At 49.9% G+C, this 18,834-nt stretch overlaps 1 protein-coding gene across 2 annotated transcripts in view; it reads right to left on the bottom strand.

The window, feature by feature from the left end:
* The window catches only part of NEK7 (NIMA related kinase 7), a 139,120-nt gene extending 124,033 nt beyond the window's left edge, over positions 1-15,087 (bottom strand). Inside the window, exon 1 of one of the 2 annotated variants that reach the window (XM_065936324.1) lies at positions 14,793-15,087. The gene's annotated coding sequence lies outside the window, so the exon portion shown is untranslated. Of the gene's footprint in view, positions 1-5,565; positions 5,631-14,792 lie in introns of those variants that run through there. The other variant, XM_065936325.1, reaches the window with a different exon arrangement.
* Between the last annotated feature and the right edge of the window lie 3,747 nt (positions 15,088-18,834).

The raw sequence follows: 18,834 nt of genomic DNA, 5'->3' as shown, positions 1-18,834 counted from the left end.
TTAATACCCAGAATACATAAAAATAAAACTCCTGCAAATTTATAAGAAAAGGACAACCTGAAGAGCAGGATGGGCAAAGGGCATATTCTGGTTATATCCAGACAAAGCTGTAATTCAAAAAGACACGTGCACCCCAGTGATCACCGCAGCACTATTCACAATAGCCGCGGCACGCAAGCTACCCGGACGTCCGTGGGCAGGTGAATGGATAAAGAGGACGTGGTCCATGGACACAGTGCAATACTACACGCTCACGTTCTTCTTGATGTCACAGAACCCAACCAGGCTTTGAAGGAATTCTGGGAGGCGGCGGCTGGGCAGACATCCTCAGCAAACTCTGCCAAGCCCTGTGGCTCCTGCTACGCTGCCCTCCCGCCCTGCCCTGCGGCCCTCCTCACCGCCCCCCATGCTGCAGCCCCCTGCCCCGCACCCAGCAGCCCCCTCCTGCTCTTCTGCACCCAGACCACAATCACACCAAACTTCTGCATTCAGCAGAAACAAATCTACTTTCTCTGGCACACGTGTCATGTGACACCATGACTTTAGGAAGATACTATCCAAAGAGTAAAGATGACTATTTAAAATTAACAGCAGGAATAACAAACACGTGATGCTGAGGAAGCTACCGAGACCTAAACATAAAGGACTCATAAAAGTTTGAAAATCTGATTAATAGTGATGACAGGCGTACACTCAAAATGGAACTATATAATTGATAGCTACTTAAGTTTTGTTTTCAGAAACCTTCTGACTCCGCAGAAATCCATTTCTCTGACTAAAGAAATGATAAAAAAAATTTTAGCAAGATGGCAGACAGCAAAGAGGCCTTAAAAGCACAGGTTATTACTATATGTAAAACAGATGACCAGTACAAGTCCAATTCAAGAAGCAGGACACCCAAAGTCAAAGCTCTGGGACAGCCCAGAGGGATGGGATGGGGAGGGAGGTGGGGGGTGTTCAGGATGGGGGACAAATGTGCACCCGTGGCTGATTCATGTCAATGCATCGCAAAAACCACCACAATATTGTAAAGTAATTAGCCTCCAAAGAAATTTTTTTTTAAAAAAAGCACAGGTATGTTAAGGATGGAAACAGCATTATTTGGGTCTTCACAAGAAAATACCTTACATGCTGTACTTATAGCTCAAGTCAGGCAGTAACACACAAGCTAACTCTTCATTTCTCCCAGGATTCATGGAGTACTGACCTACCTTTCAGTGAAACTACCCTTGTACACCGGAGAAGGCAATGCAACCCACTCCAGTCCTCTTGCCTGGGAAATCCCATGGATGGAGGAGGCTGGTGGGCTGCAGTCCATGGGGTCTCGAAGAGTCGGACAAGACTGAGCGACTTCACTTTCACTTTTCACTTTCAAGTGCTGGAGAAGGAAATGGCAACCCACTCCAGGGTTCTTGCCTGGAGAATCCCAGGGGCGGGAGCCTGGTGGGCTGCCGACAATGGGGTCGCACAGAGTCGGACACGACTGGAGCGACTTAGCAGCAGCAGCAGCCCTTGTACACCAGCAAAGGTGAAGAGCCGCGGCCATGCCCTCCCAGAGAGGCTCCCCCAGTCCCCTCTCCACACCAGTGAGCCCAGAGCTGCACCCTCACCAGACCCCTCTGCAGGCTTCAAGCCGCTGTGACCAGCTGTCCCCATAGAGTGTCACCAGGAGTCCCCCAGGCAGCCAAGCTAGGGCGGCACGGAGGCCGGGTTTATCCTGAACTCAGGTCGCTGTGAGCAGGAGATAAAACTGGGGAAGCCGTCCTGTGCCCGGTGCAGACAGCAGACTCGCAGCTCGACGCTGATCTGGGTGCTATCTCTTCTCCCTGGTTCTCGGCCGTCAGGCACGATGAGAACTCTACCCCAAACTAGGCAAAACCTCTGCTTCCTCTCCCTTGAAAGGAGAGCATTTCAACTCTCCCTTCCCCAGCCAACTGGAGGAACTCACACCTCTCTGACACTCATTCTGATGTGAAGGTGCCCGCCGTGGGTGGTCAGCTCCGCACCACGAGGGCCCGAGAAGACGGCGGCAAGGGCGCTGTGCGCAGAGCTGCGAGATGCCTCCGACGCCGCGTGAGACCGTCTGTCCCTCCTATAACCCCGTGATCACCCTCCCGTGTATGAAGGAGGGCAGAGCCACAACCGCAAAAACTAGGTGTTCCAATAAACGCAGACATGAATAAAGCCCTTTACAATCAAAGGCATCCACTCCCCTGCCTTCAACAAGGAAGCATACACCATGGCACAAATAAACTGTCCTAAGAACCTGCAAGAAAGTGAAGTCTCTCACTGCTTTATTTCACCCCATTTCAAGGAAGAGTCGCAGCTACTCAGAGATGGGGGACAAGGAGGCCGAGAACAAAGTGCTGGAGCTGGAGGTAAACGATGCCCCCAGAGCCGCGCGCAGACGGAGGGCCTCCCAGGACACCCGGTTCTCCTACTTCTGATCTTCCCCAACTCTTTCGGCCACTGTGAGCACAGCCACCGTGTCTACGACCGCTGCTGAGAACACGAAATGCACAAAGAGGGAGGCAACTGCGACCCCTCAGGTTATTCGAGGGGGAGGCACAGAGACTTCACAACATCGGGAAACCAGCATTCCACCCGACGCCGGGGCAGGGGACCAGAGCTGACAGGGCAGGCGGCGGGCCAGGCCAGCCTCACCAAGACGCCGCGAAGGACAGTCCAGAGGAACGTGTGGGAGCCGACCGAGCAGAGCAGGGGCGTGGGGACCGCGAGGCCAGCGCCGCGGGGCAGGAGGACGAGAGCCGGGCCACGGCGGAGCAGGCACCGACGCCCGGCCGTGTGGCCAGACTAGTGGAGGACGGCACAGCACCCACTCCAGGGCTCTTGCCTGGAGAGCCCCATGGACGGAGGGGCCGGGGGCCTGCAGTCCCCAGGGCTGCAAAGAGCTGCACACGACTGAGACTTCACTTTCTGTCTTTCTACAGTTCCTTTTGCAGAAGGAAATGGCAACCCACTCCAGGGCTCTTGCCTGGAGAATCCCATGGACGGAGGGGCCTGGGGGGCTGCAGTCCATGGGGTTGCAAAGAGTCAAACACTACTAATCAACACACACACACAGGAGACTAAGGGAGCGGAAGGTATTCTTGTGACAGTAATTGCAACACTTGAAATGAGGGGAAAAACCTACCTAGAAATGGGGAGGTCTTGAATGAATCAACGGGTAGACAGATAAACAAATAAATCTAATGCAATGCTAAATTTTAAAAGGGGGAAAGAGGCTACTAAAGGGGAATCTGTTTTTCAAAAAGAAAAAAGAAAGAGCCTCTCTTCTTGGTACTTTTACTTTTTCTTGGTAACTTTAAAGTATACTATAGTATCACTGAAGTCTGGATTTTCAAATATAAACTAAACTTCTTCAAACATTTCATAAGCCAAACCAAGCTTAGGAGATTTTTTTTAACAAATGTATCTGAGGTTCCCTTTACAACCACCTTGACTCTATTCTGACGCTAGTTCCTGACCTGCCATTAACTAAGAACCAAATAAAGCGGTACCAAAGCACCACAGCTTTCACTGCCACTAAAAACAGAACCTGAAAACACTAGTACAGGCAGCGCTTCAGCATCAAATCACAGGAGAGGGAAGGGTCGGCCTGCCGAGCAGTATTCAAGGCCTCTGCTACACGATCTCCGGGTGCTTTCCCAGGTTGATTTCCTACATGCTTCTTCCAGAGTTCATGAATATACAATGTACCACTAGTCCATGTGGCCTGGCGTTTTATAAATATCTTAAATGTTTTTTGAAATATTTATTGACATTTTGAGTGTCCTCTTAAACTTTTAGCAATGAAAAATATGAAGATACTAAATAAAATGTATCTGTGTGGAAGTGGAACAAGTTTTTACTATGTCAGCATCTGATGACCATTAATCAAATGATAATTTTCCATCAATTCGAAGGGTATTCCCTGATGGCTCAGCAGCAGGTAAAGAATCTGCCTGCAGTGGAGGAGACACAGGAGATCCAGGTTTGATCCCTGGGTCAGGCAGATCCCCTGAAGGAGGAAATAGCAACCCACGCCAGTATTCTTGCCTGGAGAACCCCATGGACAGGGGAGCCTGGCGGGCTACAGTCCAAAGAGTTGCAAAAGGTTGCAAAGAGTCAGACTAAGCACAACACAAAGTATTCCTAAGAAGAGAATAATTTCAAGTATTAAGCTAGTGATTTTTCTCATTAACTTAGTTCAACATTTTCCCCACGAGGGGATCATTAGAACATCATAATGGAATTAATTCAGCAAATGTATACATAAGCGCCTTCCATGGACAGAGAGGTCCCTTTCCCTTTTACAGAAAAGCCAAGTTGCTCCCTTTGAACTAGGAATGGGCCAGCCCGTAAGGAAGGGAAACAGAAGGGTACTGAGAGAACATCTCAGCAAATCAGACTCAAATCAGTTCCATCTGACTCCACGTCCTGGTTTACTGTCCCGCTGTTGTTTCTTTGTTCCTGGCCGTTGTTTCTTTGTTCCTGGCTGCCGAGCCTCTAATCCATACCTCACCGCCCAGCCAGTCTCTGTCCTGACTCCACACCCCTCCCGTTCCCACCAACTTCCTGCCTGGCGAGCTCCAGTTTCTCCCAGTCCTGCTCTCACCTCACCCCACTCTGAGATCTTGCAAAACTTACAATGCAGACAGCGTTCAGACACCAGGCCTGGACCCCCGGCTGACAGTGAGCACCTGGAGGTCAGACCTTCGCCCTTTCACAGGGTAAACCCCCCTCACCCGAGACCCTGGGTCTGCCCTGCCCCCTTGGGGCCTGAGGTCCACCGCTCAGCCCTCTGGGACCCCCAGGGCCTCCGCCGCTGCAGGGATCTGCCCGGGCCTTCGCCTCACACGGGCACCGGGGCGCCGTGACCTGCCTTCCCTGAACGGGTGGGCCCGACAAGAAAGGTCCCAGGCCCTGCAGGGAACACAGATGTGCACAGGGCGTGATTCACACCTTCCAGAAGCATGTGCTCCAGGAAGGACGCTGAGACAAGCGCCACCGAAGGCCTAGAGAAGAAGGAAGAGGCCTTTGTGCTTTTTGTATAACATGTGAGCACAGCCTTAAAGGATAAAGACGATTTTTAACCAATGAGCTTTAACAACTGAAGTATTAAAAAAAAAAAAAAAAAACACCAGGCATTAAAAACAGTGAGAAAATCATAAAACAAAGAGGAAAGGATACAGAAGTCACCAAAACATGAGGAGTTGAGTTGTCAGATGGGACTAACATTTAGGGGAGAATAAAGAAGCGAATCTGGAAAGGTAAGTCAGGGTCCTGACTGGAGACACAAGAGAGCCAACCGAGATAAAACAAACTACTGCTCACGCCTGTCTCCCATCTCCTGCAATTCATCAAAACCGAGAGTGTTTTCGGGCACAAAGATAGACCTGTGTTTAGATGATCTGTCTACTCACTTTGAGCTACTTACCCATACCCTCAAATCTCTGTCTTCAACCTGTGAAGCGGTGGGACCCGGGGGGAAAGTGGGCCGAACAGTGAAGGGGAGCAACTGGAGAAAGGAGGGTCCCAGAGTGGACAGAAGCCCCGACTCACCCTTACCGCTGCGGCAGATCTGCGGAGAGCGAACGGTCCACGGCCAGGCCTGCAGCGGGTGTGCCTTCCAAGTCCAGAGAAAGCTTACCTCGGCCGAAACGAAGTTTAACGTCAAGGGCTGGGCAGCCAATTGGATCCTCTTTCCGACTGTCTCGAAATGCATATGCAAATACCCCCCCAGAGTTCACAATGAAGAAAAACTGGTGTCCAGGGCTGACTCTGGAAACACTGACATTCCAAGGCTGACAGCCCACCGTGTGGACAGAAGAGGCCTCGGACGGCAGCGTGCCCGCCTGGCACCACGCCCGGGGGGTCAGGGCGCGCTGGCACCCTGAGCGCATCTCTGCAGCCCAGGCGCCTTCCCACTAACCGAACCGTCAGCCACACTCCCGACTCTCCCTCTGCAGCCAGGCTCCTAGGCCACGGCCTGTGCGTTTTAACCGGCTCACCCCGAGACTCTGTGCCTGCCTTCTCAAAGCAAACTAAAGCGAACCGGACTCAGCCCAGGACTTCAAAACCTACTGCGTCAAGCTGCCTCTTCTGGTATTATTTACGATACGCACACACACATATACATGTGTATATATATATTTTAAGGTGGGGGGGTAGAAATGGTGGGGAAAGGGACCTGGATTTATTGATAAACTCCAAATTAAAGAAAAAGATAAACAAAAAAACCACTGAGAGAGGAACTTCCCTGGTGGTCCAGTGGTTGGGACTCCGTGCCTCCAGCGCCAGGGGCGTGGGTTCAATCCCTGGTCAGGGAACCAGGATCCCACATGCCATGTGGTGTGGCCCAAACAAATAAGTACCTTTTTAAAAATGACCACGCAGACTCGCTCAGGTGAAGAACATGGCTCACACGCAAAGGCTGCGCTGAGGGAGGAGGAGGGAGTGAGCAGGGACGGCAGTCAGCCACGTTATCGATGGAAATTGGACGGTCATGGAAAGAGGAACAGGTGAGTCATCGCACTTTTCCTGAATGCGGGCCAGCTCGGCCAGATCCGAGAGACAGGAAAGCCTGGTGTGGCCAAGCCCCGGGGCGAGCGCGGGCTGCAGTGGGGCGGGTGGAGCCAAGCCTCTGCTGGGGCCCAGGGCTGTGGCCTGAAGCAGAGCAAACCATCCCGGGGCGGGGGCAGCGGTGAGCGTTCACACTAAGAAGGCAGCCTGCGCGTGCCCCTGATGGTGAGACCAGCAAAGCAGTGCGGCCCCCAGGGGTCGCTGGGTCAGGACAGAACTAAAACCGACACGCAGGGTCCTGTGCCCGTCCACCGGTCTGAGCCGAATTCTCGCTTCGGTTATTGCTCACTTCTCATGCAGGGTGTGTGTGTGTGTGTGTGTGTGTGTGTGTGTGTGCGCGCGCGTGCGTGCGTGTGTGTGCGCGCGCGCGCACACGCGGGTGCAGAGAGGTAGGGGTGTGCGTGTGTGTGTGTGTGTGTGTTAGTCGCTCAGTCGTGTCTGACTCTTTGTGACCCCATGGACTATAGCCCGCCAGGCTCCTCTGTCCATGGGATTCTCCAGGCAAGAATACCAGAGTGGATGGATTGCCATTCCCCCCTCCAGAGGAACTTCCCAATCCAGGGATGGAACCCTGGTCTCCTGCCTCGCAGGCACATTCTTTACCGTTTGAGCTACAGGGAAATCTCTAGAGTTATATGTACTTACCTCATTTATTTTCACTGATGATTAACAGTGATGTTGATACTACCTGGCCAGCAGCTGAGCTGCGAGGCTGGCTGTGGTTGCTAGGAGGGGCTGATTCTTAAACATAAACTGCCCCAAGAAGTGCCCACCCCCGGAGTGGAATGATGGGAGCAGCAGGCCCGGACTCCCAGCATAAACAAATAATGCTTTAAATTAGCAAATCTTTTCTAAAAAGACCATATGGCATTTCTTCTTGTTGCCTGAGGAACACAGGACTGCTAACTCAACAGAAGTGAAAAACAACACACCATGCCTACCACCCAGAACCTCACAGAGGCACGAGGGGCAGTGTGGGCTACTAGGGGATGCGGTGGGATGCGGAGGAATGTGGGTTAGCAAATTCACATCCGTGGGCTTCACTTTATTCTCACATTAAATGAAAAGGTCAGTTTAGACGATTTTTAAGTTTCTTCCAGCTCTGAAAGTATCTGATTCAGTGAATTACGTACTTAAGGCCTCCGAAGGGAAACCACAAAAGAGGGGTGAGTGGAAACCTGATTCTGGAACAGCTGTTCTGGGGCAGCTGTAAGATACAGGCTGCAGAGGACATCCGTACAGCATGACCTGGGCGCCTGCATCCCTCTGGTACTGACACAGTACCATCCCTGTACAGCCTTAAGATACTCTGTTCAGAACAGAAAGACCAGAAATCTAAAAACCTTTGGTGTGGTCAAGAAACTGGAAGGAAAAAAACAAGCTTTCAGATCATGTTTGTTAAATTTTAAGCATAAGAGATCAGAAGCAAAGATGAAGCCATCGGACAGCCCTAATCCAGTAAGCCTGGCGTCCTTTTGAGGAGAGGAGGAGACACAGGAAGGCGGCCGAGTGGCAGGGCAGAGACGGGGATGGCTGCCCAGCATGCAGGGTCCAGAAGGGCCACCAACACGCGGGCTGAGAGGCACGGGGCCCGCGGTCCCGGGAGCACGGCCCGGTGGACAACCCGACTTCCGACCTTCAGAACCTTCAGAACGGCGCGTGTAAACCTCTGCTGTCTGCAGCCATCCAGTTTGCGGTTAACTCGTTGGGGCCACCCTAGGAAACTAACACATGAGGTGCTGAGTGCCAAAGCCTGGAGCACCCCAGCCTGGACCCCAGCAGCCAGGTCTGTCCCTGGGACCCCGGGAGGGCAGTCCCAGCCCCAGGCTTGCTGCTCACAGAAGAGGCAGCGGCCACTCCCTCGGGGCTGGGTGCTGGGAAACTCTGCCAGAAGCTCAGACTCCCTCCCACCCTCGCACCAAATACCACTGAGCACACTGTAATAAATGCCTTGCGACGAGAGAGACAGAGAGATCAGAATGATGACAAGACCAGTGGGAGAACCACCTAATAAAATACAGCTCATCACTGATGGCTGATACCCTGAACACTCCAGGGTTCAAGACGATAAAGTGACGTTGAAAACAGTATGCCATTCAGCCATTAAAATACTTATTAATTGGAGAAACTTCACTAAAGCTCTCAGATGCACACAAAAAATGTTTTAAAAAATGCCATTTTCACTGAATACTTTCCCTACCACCATGCTCTTCTAAACATGTCTTAATATCAAAGACTATTAAAAAAAATCAAAAGAAGTGAATCTATAGGTGACCATATGAAATTGAGGATGAAACATCAATTTATTGCTATAAAACAATCCACCAGGAAGCATTCTCTTTGTACAATGTCCTTCAATTTACTTGTATTTGTTAAGTAGCAGAACATGCCTAAACATGATTATTTAAAATAAGGACGTGCTATTTGCCTGAAATAAATTACCTACTGTCCAGTTCTGGGTATCTTTATGACAGTATGCAAACGTATCACATTATTTTATTATAGGGCCCAGGAGTTAGACAGAGAAGCAACGGAAGAGTAAAAACTCCTTACATTTCAGAGGTATGACAGTTTTTCATAAACATGTCTACATGTTGAGTTTTCCCAATAATAATATAATAGGTGATATGTGGCTTTGTTATGGTTATGATCAGAAAGAAACTAGAGTTAATTTTCCAGGTAAACACGAGAGTATGAGAAAAACAACAATTAAAAAAAAAAAAGAATTGGAAGCACAGTAGAAATATACGAGAAAGAATATTCTAACTTTTTCCATTTTTCAATCAGTATTTAAGTATCTTTTTGCAGCTCTCATTTTTTTTTTTTTTTTGTCCAAAATATAACTCCCAAGCCCCTTGTGGTTTCTCCCTACCTGAGGAACTAAGGATTACTGCCCCCTCTCCCAAAAATACAGTAAAAAATTAACTCCTATTGGGAACAATTAAATTATAAATATGAACATCACAGGGCAAAAGGGAAGAAGAACTAAGGCAGAGAAGACAGAAATGGCAGCAGAGCCGGAAGGAGCCTGTTCCGATAAGGCTGGGCCGGGAGAGGGGAGGCACCAAGGTCTCCCGGCAGAAGGAACAGGGAAGACACGGGTCTCCCACCACCAAACGTCCTTAGAGAACAAAGGTGAAAGGAAATTAACAGTGCGGAGCCTCCTGCCCTGCTCCTAAAGAGATGCTGTCACTTACTCCTCCAAGCAATGATGGGACCTGAGCTGGGAAAACTACGGTCTGAACAAATCGAGTAGCTCAGCCCAGGTCACAGTGGAGAAGAGAAACCTGGGCCTCAGTCTTTTTCACATCACGGTAAACACAGAAAATGCTATTTGTGCAGCGAGGTCACAGAAAGAGGAGAGGCTTGTGGCAGCTGGTGGCAGTTAGCCCCGAAGCCCCAGGCCCCACCCTGAGGGGTCACTATTTCTGCCCACCCGGAACCTACTCGAGCTGGGCTGGGAAATCGTGTGTAAGCGCCTACCTGTTGCCTTTTCCATTGCATTCAAGCTCTTCCCAGTATCTACACCCAGGTCAGTGGCGGCTGACTCTACTGAACACCAACGAGTTAGGCAACCTCCAAGCACACCCCAGGCCACAAACACCCAGATGGTGGCCTCTCCTTACAATGCAAGCCCTTTTTAGAAGTTTAAAAAAAAAAAAAAAAAACTGGAAAAAAGTCTTTTATAAAAAATATTAAGTCAGTTTTTCTAAAAAGACAAAAATCTGTGCATACTCTTACTCATGCCAGAAATTCTCTCTAAAGGCAGCAAAGGCAGCCATTCCAGTAGACTTAGAACAAAAACTGCTAAAGAAACACAGCAAAAGACATTCCTTCAAGTGTTATCTGTTGGTCAAGCAAAGATAAATGTCTGACATCAGGGTCCATCTGGGCCTAGCATCAAGAAGGAAGCTGAGACTTGGCACATCACAGGATGGGTGAGGGGGTCCCCCAAGGCAAAGAACAGCAGAAATCCCTAAAAGTCTAACAGACATTGAAATGTTACGAGGTCTCTGAGATTACACACAAGATCTGGCAATGAATAACTGAGCATTATTCTGAGAGGATCGGGGAAGATCAAGAGATTGTCACAGGGATCAAAGGACCAGGAAAGGCTAAAATGCCACCCTGGAAAATCCCTACCAGCCCAAACACCATTCCCGGGTCCAGGTTTTGGTCTGTGTGTTACCCTCCAGGGCAGGAGGGGGCCTCCAGCCTGACTATAAAGTTTCACTGGAAAAGCCACACCCACCTGTTCAGGTCTGTCCATGGATCCAGTGGCAGTACCTATCAGAGACCACAAGGCTCACAAAGCCAGAAATAGTTACTCCCTCGCCCTTCTGAGACAGTCTGCAAGCCCCTGTTCTATACAAAAGCAGCCTGGAATGAAAAAGTCTCTTCAATGACTCACAGTGATTATCAATAGAAGACCACCGGCAAGATTCACAGAAAGGGCTGTTTCCACTAAATAACAGAAAACATGTACATTTCTAAAACTCGATAGACCAATCAAAAACCAATTTTGTGTTCCATTCATTTGCACACTATTCTGATGAACACACTCTGGACAGCTACTGCCAAACAGCTTGTTGTATCAGCTCATTATGTAAGCAGTATGCCAGAGCTGGTACTTTAACAAAGGTTAGAAAAAGAAGTTATCCTGCTTGAAAATATGAATAAATGCTTCAAGGCCACCTATCTGTTCTCCTCATTCCCACTGCTCACTGAAAACAATGAAATACATTCTCTGTTTTCCTTATAACGAAAGATGTATAGTACACAGGGACAGTCAAACTATTTAATTGCCAAAAGAAAAGCAGCAATCTAGAGGTTTTATAAGTCTAAGAATGAATGGTCCTCCATTAGTTCTATGTATAAGTTTAAAAATTCTCAACTGTTGTACCCTGCCAATAAATTTGATTGCTATTATATAAATTCCCTTTAAAACTGAAGGGATAAGGAATTAAGTTGAAACTTTAAAAAGTAAGAAAAAACACTTAAAACATCTTACTGTATATTTATAAAAATGCTGAAAAATAACTGCTGATAAGGCAATCCAGAGCAAACAGTAATCATACATGCCATTTCCAAAACACTTAGTATTTTACTAACTTTGTTGCCATATTTCATGTATAATATACTAAAATACCTTCCCACATAACTCTTGAGCAAATATTTGAAGGGACAAATATTTTAATTTGAGTGAAACTAGGAATGGGGACAGAGTATCACTTTGTGCATCTGCACTTCACATTTTTTAAATACCAAAGCCTATTTAAAAAGAAAAAAAAAAAAAACATCAAATTAAACAAAACCTAAAAGGAATTCTGGGGACTTACTATCTAATTAAGTAACTTCTTTTCCAAAATTGCATTAAGTAAGCATTTCTGTTCCCTCCAGATGCCCTTAAAGGATGACTCCATTAGTAATACTAGAAGAATACATTTTAAAACATCAGACAATTTCTAGAAAAAACAGCTTTTGGTTCTAGGAACAATCTCTCTGTAATTGTAAAAGCCTGTAGAAGTTTCACTGTAGTGACTGACATCTCAGACCACTTATTTAAGTGAAAAAAGAAATCTACATTTCAGTAAATATACAACGGTCAAGAAGAAAATACGTGAATATTCCCAATAAATCAGTGCCTCAAACTGCCATCTGCAACCACCAGAAACAAAGAGGGAGGGGAGTATGAGGTGAGATACTCAAGTCCACCTTCAGGTCGTGTGAAACTGCAAAACTGAGTCCTATTATTCGGGGACCTTAACGCCGAGGCCCCCAGCCTCCCCTCCTCCACTAGAACGCAGCCATCATACCAGGCGTGCCTTCCTCATTCTTGCAGTAAGTACTGCTTTACTGGGCTGGAAAAGGGCTCCCGAGACGGTCCAGCCAGGAGAAGCTGTGAGTGGTGGAGAGGCGTGGAGGGCAGCAGGTGCGATCGGGATCAGTGGACCCCAGCAGAACAGCAGTGCGGATTAGCAAATGAGTCTGCACTCGGGGGGTTCGTCTTCGCTTTGGGGACTGCAAACCATGTGTGTGGAAAGCGTCCCAAATTAATTGTAAAAGCGCTTAAGGATTTGGAGTCTTAACAGTTCTCGGTTTGCATTTTCACACGATTTCAAACAACAGCCCCCCCACCCCCACAAACATCAGTCACACCAACTGGGGAGCCCAACTGGGGAGCCCAACTGGAGAGCCCAAGGTGCAGCTGAACCTTGAAAGGAGACGAGCACCGGGCGGGGGACGGACCCCAGGACCTGCTGTCGCACCCCCCCCCCCCCCCCCCGCTTTATGTGTTTAACTGACCAGTTCCCCCCATGCTCCTTTTCGGATTTATCTCACAACTCTCCCCACTTTTCCCTCATCTTGCGTGTTTACTGCGCAAGCCCCGCCCCTCTGAAGAAAAGCTCCGCCCCCTCCCGCCAGCCCCGAGCACCGGAGGAAGTGCCCGCCCCCCACAGCGGGAGCCGCGCCGTCCTCGCCGCCCATTGGCTGCGGAGGCCGCCCGTCTGCAGGGGGGCGGGACCTCCCGCGCGAGGGCGGAATCCCAGGCCAGCGCCTCCGGCAAAGGTCCCGGGCAGCCCCTGACCCCTGGAGAGCGAGCGACCAGTTTCCACTAGGGGTACCTTCGCCTTTTAATTTCGCCGCCCTCCTCCCGTCGGCCCCATGCAGTTTAAAAGTTTTTCAAAGCTCGAACCTCTCCCCCGCCAACCCACCCACCCCAGCAAGCTCCCACCCAGTCCAGGGCCAAGTTGAGGATGCTGCGGTTTTAGGAGTGAAGCAAGCTGTGGACTGGATCTCTGGAAATGAAATTCCTTACGTCTTCTGTTAACTTGTTTTGGGTGCACTGGCCTTCATCAAGTGTTCCGGCCAAGAATACTCGGCGTCCATTCACCAGGAGTCACCGCAAGCATTACAGAGTTAACTGTATCTCGTAACTATTCACCCTTTTCACAGTCAGACTGTCCCAAAGGTACTATAAATTTTTTGAGGGAGAGTGCTAAGCCATTCTTCGACCACAGCCGCAAGAGCTCAAGCTCCCTTAGAGAATGGTCACGCACACATTCTGCACTTTATTCTGTAACGCAACCTGGCGAGACGCGCAGTTGTAGCCTAAAGGGAGTATGCATACTTCCAGAAACTGCAAATTCCTTGGAGAAGGAATTATCAACAGTGGTTCTAATTATGGCGGGCACAGAATGCTCTACAAACTATTGGGTATTTGTTTCAACTGCATCCTTATGATCAGTAGCCTCAAAGCAGAGGAAAAATCATTTCGTTTCTGCAATGTTTCTTTAAATTCCGTCACCAACAACGCTCAAGTATGGAAACATAGCTTACTGTAAATAACTATTTTAAGTATCCATCCCTAACTACAGCTGGGCAAGAACAAGACTCATCTGTTTGAAACATCATCTCCCTAGGCCTACAGTTTACAGGAAAGAGGTAACAGGGCTTCTTAAATCTCACTGCAGCATCCTTCTCTAGGTTGTGTTCCCTTCTTGACACTGTCTGGGGACAATGTAGTCTTATCACTTTTTCTCCTTTTTGCCTTTGAGCTCCGTTTCGTCTCTGATTTTGGCCTCAATGTTCAATGACTTTATTTCTCTTCTGTTACCATTAGCACCACCACCATTTGCTATTTGCCTCGCAGTCCTTGTCTCTGACGTCTCCTAGTCCTGACAGAGCCTCAGTAAAGCACCTTCTCCAAAAGATAGGTCATCCTTCCCGCACTCCTCCAAGCCCGTCTGCAAAGCTCCCACCACCCACTTCTCCCTGGAAGTTCGCTCAGCCCCGTCCCGCGGTGGCCGATGGCTGACAACTGGACCCAGCCAATCCGCGCGGAATAAATAAGAGGCGTAGCCAATGAGCATGCGACGGGAGGCGGGACTTCGCCAAGTTCCTCTGGTCCCTAAACCCAGACCTGTTGCGCCGCCGCCGTGGCTGCCGGAGTTTCTTAGTTACGGCGGCGGGCTCGGGCGCCCGAGCCGCGCGGGGCACAAGGCTCTCCCCACGGCCCACGAGTGGCCCGAAGCCCCCCGGCAGCGCGCGCCCCGCCCCGGCCTCCCTTCCTCGCCCCCACCCCCGGCGTGGTCCCCAGGCCGCCTAGCGCGGGCCGACCTCCCCTCCCCGCCTGACTCCCGCGGGCAGCCCCACCCGGCGGGGCCCCGGCCCGCGCGCCCGAGACCCTAGCGGCAGCTACTCACCAGAAGTGGGGAGCTTTGCGTCCTCCGGCCCGCGCAGGACCCGGAGCGGGCGGGCGGCTCGGCCAGGCGGCGCCGCGGACAGGCCCGCTGGGCCCGGGGCTGTGGCTGCGAGGCCCGGAGCGCTGGCCACCTCCCGCCGCGCCGCTCCGGCGGACGCTGCAGGCGCGGGCACCCACCCTGCGCACGGCGAGGCGCGTCCGGAGCGCGAGCCTAGCGGCGGCCCATCCTCCCACAACTCCCGCGCCTCCTCCCCCGGCCGCGGCTGTCAGGAGTGTAAACATCCCGGCATCCCCGAGGAGGGGGCGGGGCGGGCGCCGGCCCCGCCCCGCGCTACGGCCCCGCCCCGCGCCGCCGGCCCCGCCCACTAGAGCCCCGCCCCAACCCGGGCTGGGATCGCGCTGCTCAGCTGCTACCCTCAGACCTCAGCATCTGAGCCCCGACGACCCCTGCGGGCGCCCAGGCGGGTCTGTGGAAGCCTTCCTGGGGTCAGGCCCAGCCCTAGTCCCCTCTTTCCGGCCACTTTCCCTCCAAATCGGGGGTCGGCTGCCTTTTGAGAACTTTAAATGCCCAATGTGCAAGCGGTCAGCGGAATTGGTACGTCGCTTTCTTCTGGATTATCGAGTTTTTTATCCCAGTCTAGAGGACAGTGGCCTTTAGGACATTTCTAAGAAGTGAGCTACCTGGTTTGGTCCTGGGAGGATTTGGTGGGGGGTGGAGAGGTATATATTAAACCCCAGAGTCTTAGAACATGGAACTACAAAAGGAATGCTGTGAATCCAGCCGCTTGGCTCCTTCGGTAACCCAGGGACAAGGGTCAACCTCACCTTGAGTTGAATCTCAGCTGGTACCTGAGCGTGCTGTCTCTTCAGTTGTGTCCGACTCTTCGGGACCCTCTGGACTGTACCCCGCCAGGCCTCTCTGTCCATGGGATTCTCCAGGCAAGAATACTGGAGTGGGTTGCCAACCATGGCCTCCACCAGATCTTCCCCACCCAGGGATCGAACCTGTGTCTCTTACCGCCGCCTACATTGAAAGGCGAGTTCTTTACCACTAGCGCCACCTGGGAGGTTAACTCCGACCTGGCAGGACAAGTTATTTCACCTCTCCTGGAGTCACACTCTGTAAGAGGACAGTAGTAATAATACCTGTCTCTAGGGCTTCCCTCAGCTGGTAAAGAGTCCGCCTGCAATGCAGGAGACCCCGGTTTGATTCCTGGATGGGGAAGATCCCCTGGAGGAGGGCATGGCAACCCACTCCAGTATTCTTCCCTGGAGAATCCCCATGGACAGAGGAGCCTGGCGAGCTACAGTCCTTGGGGTCGCTGAGTCAGACACGGCTGAGCCAGTAAAGACAGCACTGGTACTGCACTAGAATTCAGTGAGATACAGCGAAATGCGTAAGCACCAGAGCCTGGCATAGAGAAGTGTTCGCTGAGTATCTTTTATTACTCCTGGCCTGTTCACTGGTTTGGCTCCCCAACCAGCGGATTTGAGCCAAGAATGAGTAGATTATAGCTCAAATGCTTGAAATGTTAAACCTATGGAATTAACATTTGGAAGGTTTATTTTTAGAGAGAAAATAATTCAAGATCTCAGTAGAAGACTTTTATTTCAATGGCTAATAAAGTATGAGTAAATCTGCTAAGCACTGTTCTAAGAAGCAAAGCAGTCACCAAGACACAAAGTCCCTGATCTCATGGCCTTGACATTGTAGAAAAGGCAATAATAATACAGTAAGCCAATAAATGCATACTATGTCAAATGGTGATTCATTCAAAAATAAAGCAGGTGTGAAGAGTCATTGGAGGGGTGACCAAATCCATTTGGGTTTGCAGAAAATAGCTCTGCTGTGGAGAACAGACTGCAGGATTGGAACTACTAAAATGGTTAAGAGACTATTATAAGGATCAGGTAGACAATACTGTGACTTAGACCACTGTGCTAACAGTGGCGATGTTAAGAATGGTCAGGTCCAGATACATTACTAAGGTACAGCCAACAAGATTTACAGATGGATTGAACGTGGGGTAAGAAGGTAGGCAAGGGACTTCCCGGGTTGTCCAGTGGCTAAGACTCCATCCTCCCAATGCCCAGCTTCTATCCCTGGACAGGGAACTAGATCCCGCTTGCTTCCACTAAAAGAATCCATGTGCCACAACAGAGATAGACAGTCCCATGTGCCACAACTAAGACCTGGTGCAGCCAAAGAAATAAATTTTTTTTTTTTAAAGTAAGTATGCAAGAATGAAGCCACTGAAGTTAGCATTTGAACCAGATTGCTCTGTCAAACCAAACTCAGTCAAATAAGAAGTGTCACCTGAGTTATACACAGGCACACCGGGCGGGAAAAATAACAGAGTATTCCCAGGGTGAAGCTATTTCAACCTGGTTAAGGTTTTCAAAAACCGTCTTTTGTAACACCTTTTAGAAATGTACATAGATAATAAAACAGCCCTAATTAAAATACACATTCTGGTGTACAGACTAGGTACTTCATTGGTATAAGGAAAACACATATTTCTTATGAACACTGACTAACAGGGAAGTGGATCAAAATGAGCCCATGAAGCCCTGGAAGATTCCTATCATGGCTGTATGGTGCCCAGGATGTTGACAGCATCATCTTCACCTTAAAAGAATACAAAGCTACAGCTAAATGGTGTACAGTGCTTCAGAAGTTGTGGAGACTGTCTGTATACAACGCACTTTCTCTTTATGACTTTTCATCACCTCTTTGCTGATAGAGAGGGCTGTGCCCCTGCCCTGGGGCCCCTGGCCTGGAGGAGATGCTCATGGAAAAGCAGAGAAAAAAAGTGAAAGTGCAAGTTGTTCAGTCATGTCCAACTCTTTGGGACCCCATGGACTGTACAGTCTATGGAATTCTCCAGGCCAGGATACTAGAGTGGGTAGCCTTTCCCTTCTCCAGGGGATCTTCCTGACCCAGGAATTGAACCAGGGTCTGCTGCATTGCAGGCAGAGATCTAGCCAAAGAGGCTCCTCTGGTCCCAGGAGTCATCGGAGCAGAGTCGAGCTTTACCTGCTTGTCCCTTCAGCTCCCACCAAGCTTGCTTCAAAAATGTTTGCCTGACTCCATGAAATGCACTAATTACAGTCCTTTATATGTGCTGCTGCTGCCAAGTCGCTTCAGTTGTGTCCGACTCTTTGCGACCCCACAGACAGCAGCCTCTGTCCCTGGGATTCTCCAGGCAAGAACACTGGAGTGGGTTGCCATTTCCTTCTCCAATGCATGAAAGTGAAAAGGGAAAGTGAAGTCACTCAGTCCTGTCGGACTCTTCGCGACCCCATGAACTGTAGCCTACCAGGCTCCTCCGTTCATGGGATTTCCCAGGCAAGAGTACTGGAGTAGGTTGCCATTTTATATGTGCTTCTTAGTGTTTGTACCTAATCACCAGGCAATACATACCATTAACTAGCAGATTAACTTTTCTGTAAATGATATTTGATTATGACACTTAAAACCTTTCAGTTAACACCCCGTCTGTGTGTTTTGTTGTTAATATAGGTCTGCCGCGCATGCATGCTCAATCGTGTCTGACTCTTTGAGACCCCATGAACTGTAGACCACCAGGCTCCTCTGTCCATGGGATTTTCTAAGCAAGAAATACTGCAGTGGGTTGCCATTTCCTCCTCCAGGGGATCTTCCCGACCCAGGAATAGAACCACGAGTGTCTCCTGTGTCTCCTGCATTGGCAGGTGGATTCTTCACCACTGGGCCAGCTGGGAAACCCGTAGCTCTGCTGGCCCAACACAATTAAAAATAAAAAAGTAGAGACAGTATTGAGTATCAGAACCATTTTCTCTTTAACCTGCAGGTTAACCCAGACCTGGAGTCTCTGAACATCGGGTTCAGAGTCCATGTACCATCTCTGTAAGGAGAGAAGCTTGCTAGATGAAGAATGAAGGATGATGAAGTCATATTCAAAAGAATTCTCCTTTGAAAGAGATCCTAGCCAGTGGGACAGACCAGAAAGCTCTAGCCTTCCTGACTCATACATAGCGCTGGCAACAGGTGTACGTACGAA

The sequence above is a fragment of the Muntiacus reevesi genome, chromosome 5 (genome assembly GCF_963930625.1).
Source record: "Muntiacus reevesi chromosome 5, mMunRee1.1, whole genome shotgun sequence".
NCBI classification, from domain to species: Eukaryota; Metazoa; Chordata; class Mammalia; order Artiodactyla; family Cervidae; genus Muntiacus; species Muntiacus reevesi.
The sequence above is the reverse complement of the archived record's forward strand: the minus strand, read 5'-3'. Positions and strand labels throughout refer to the sequence as shown.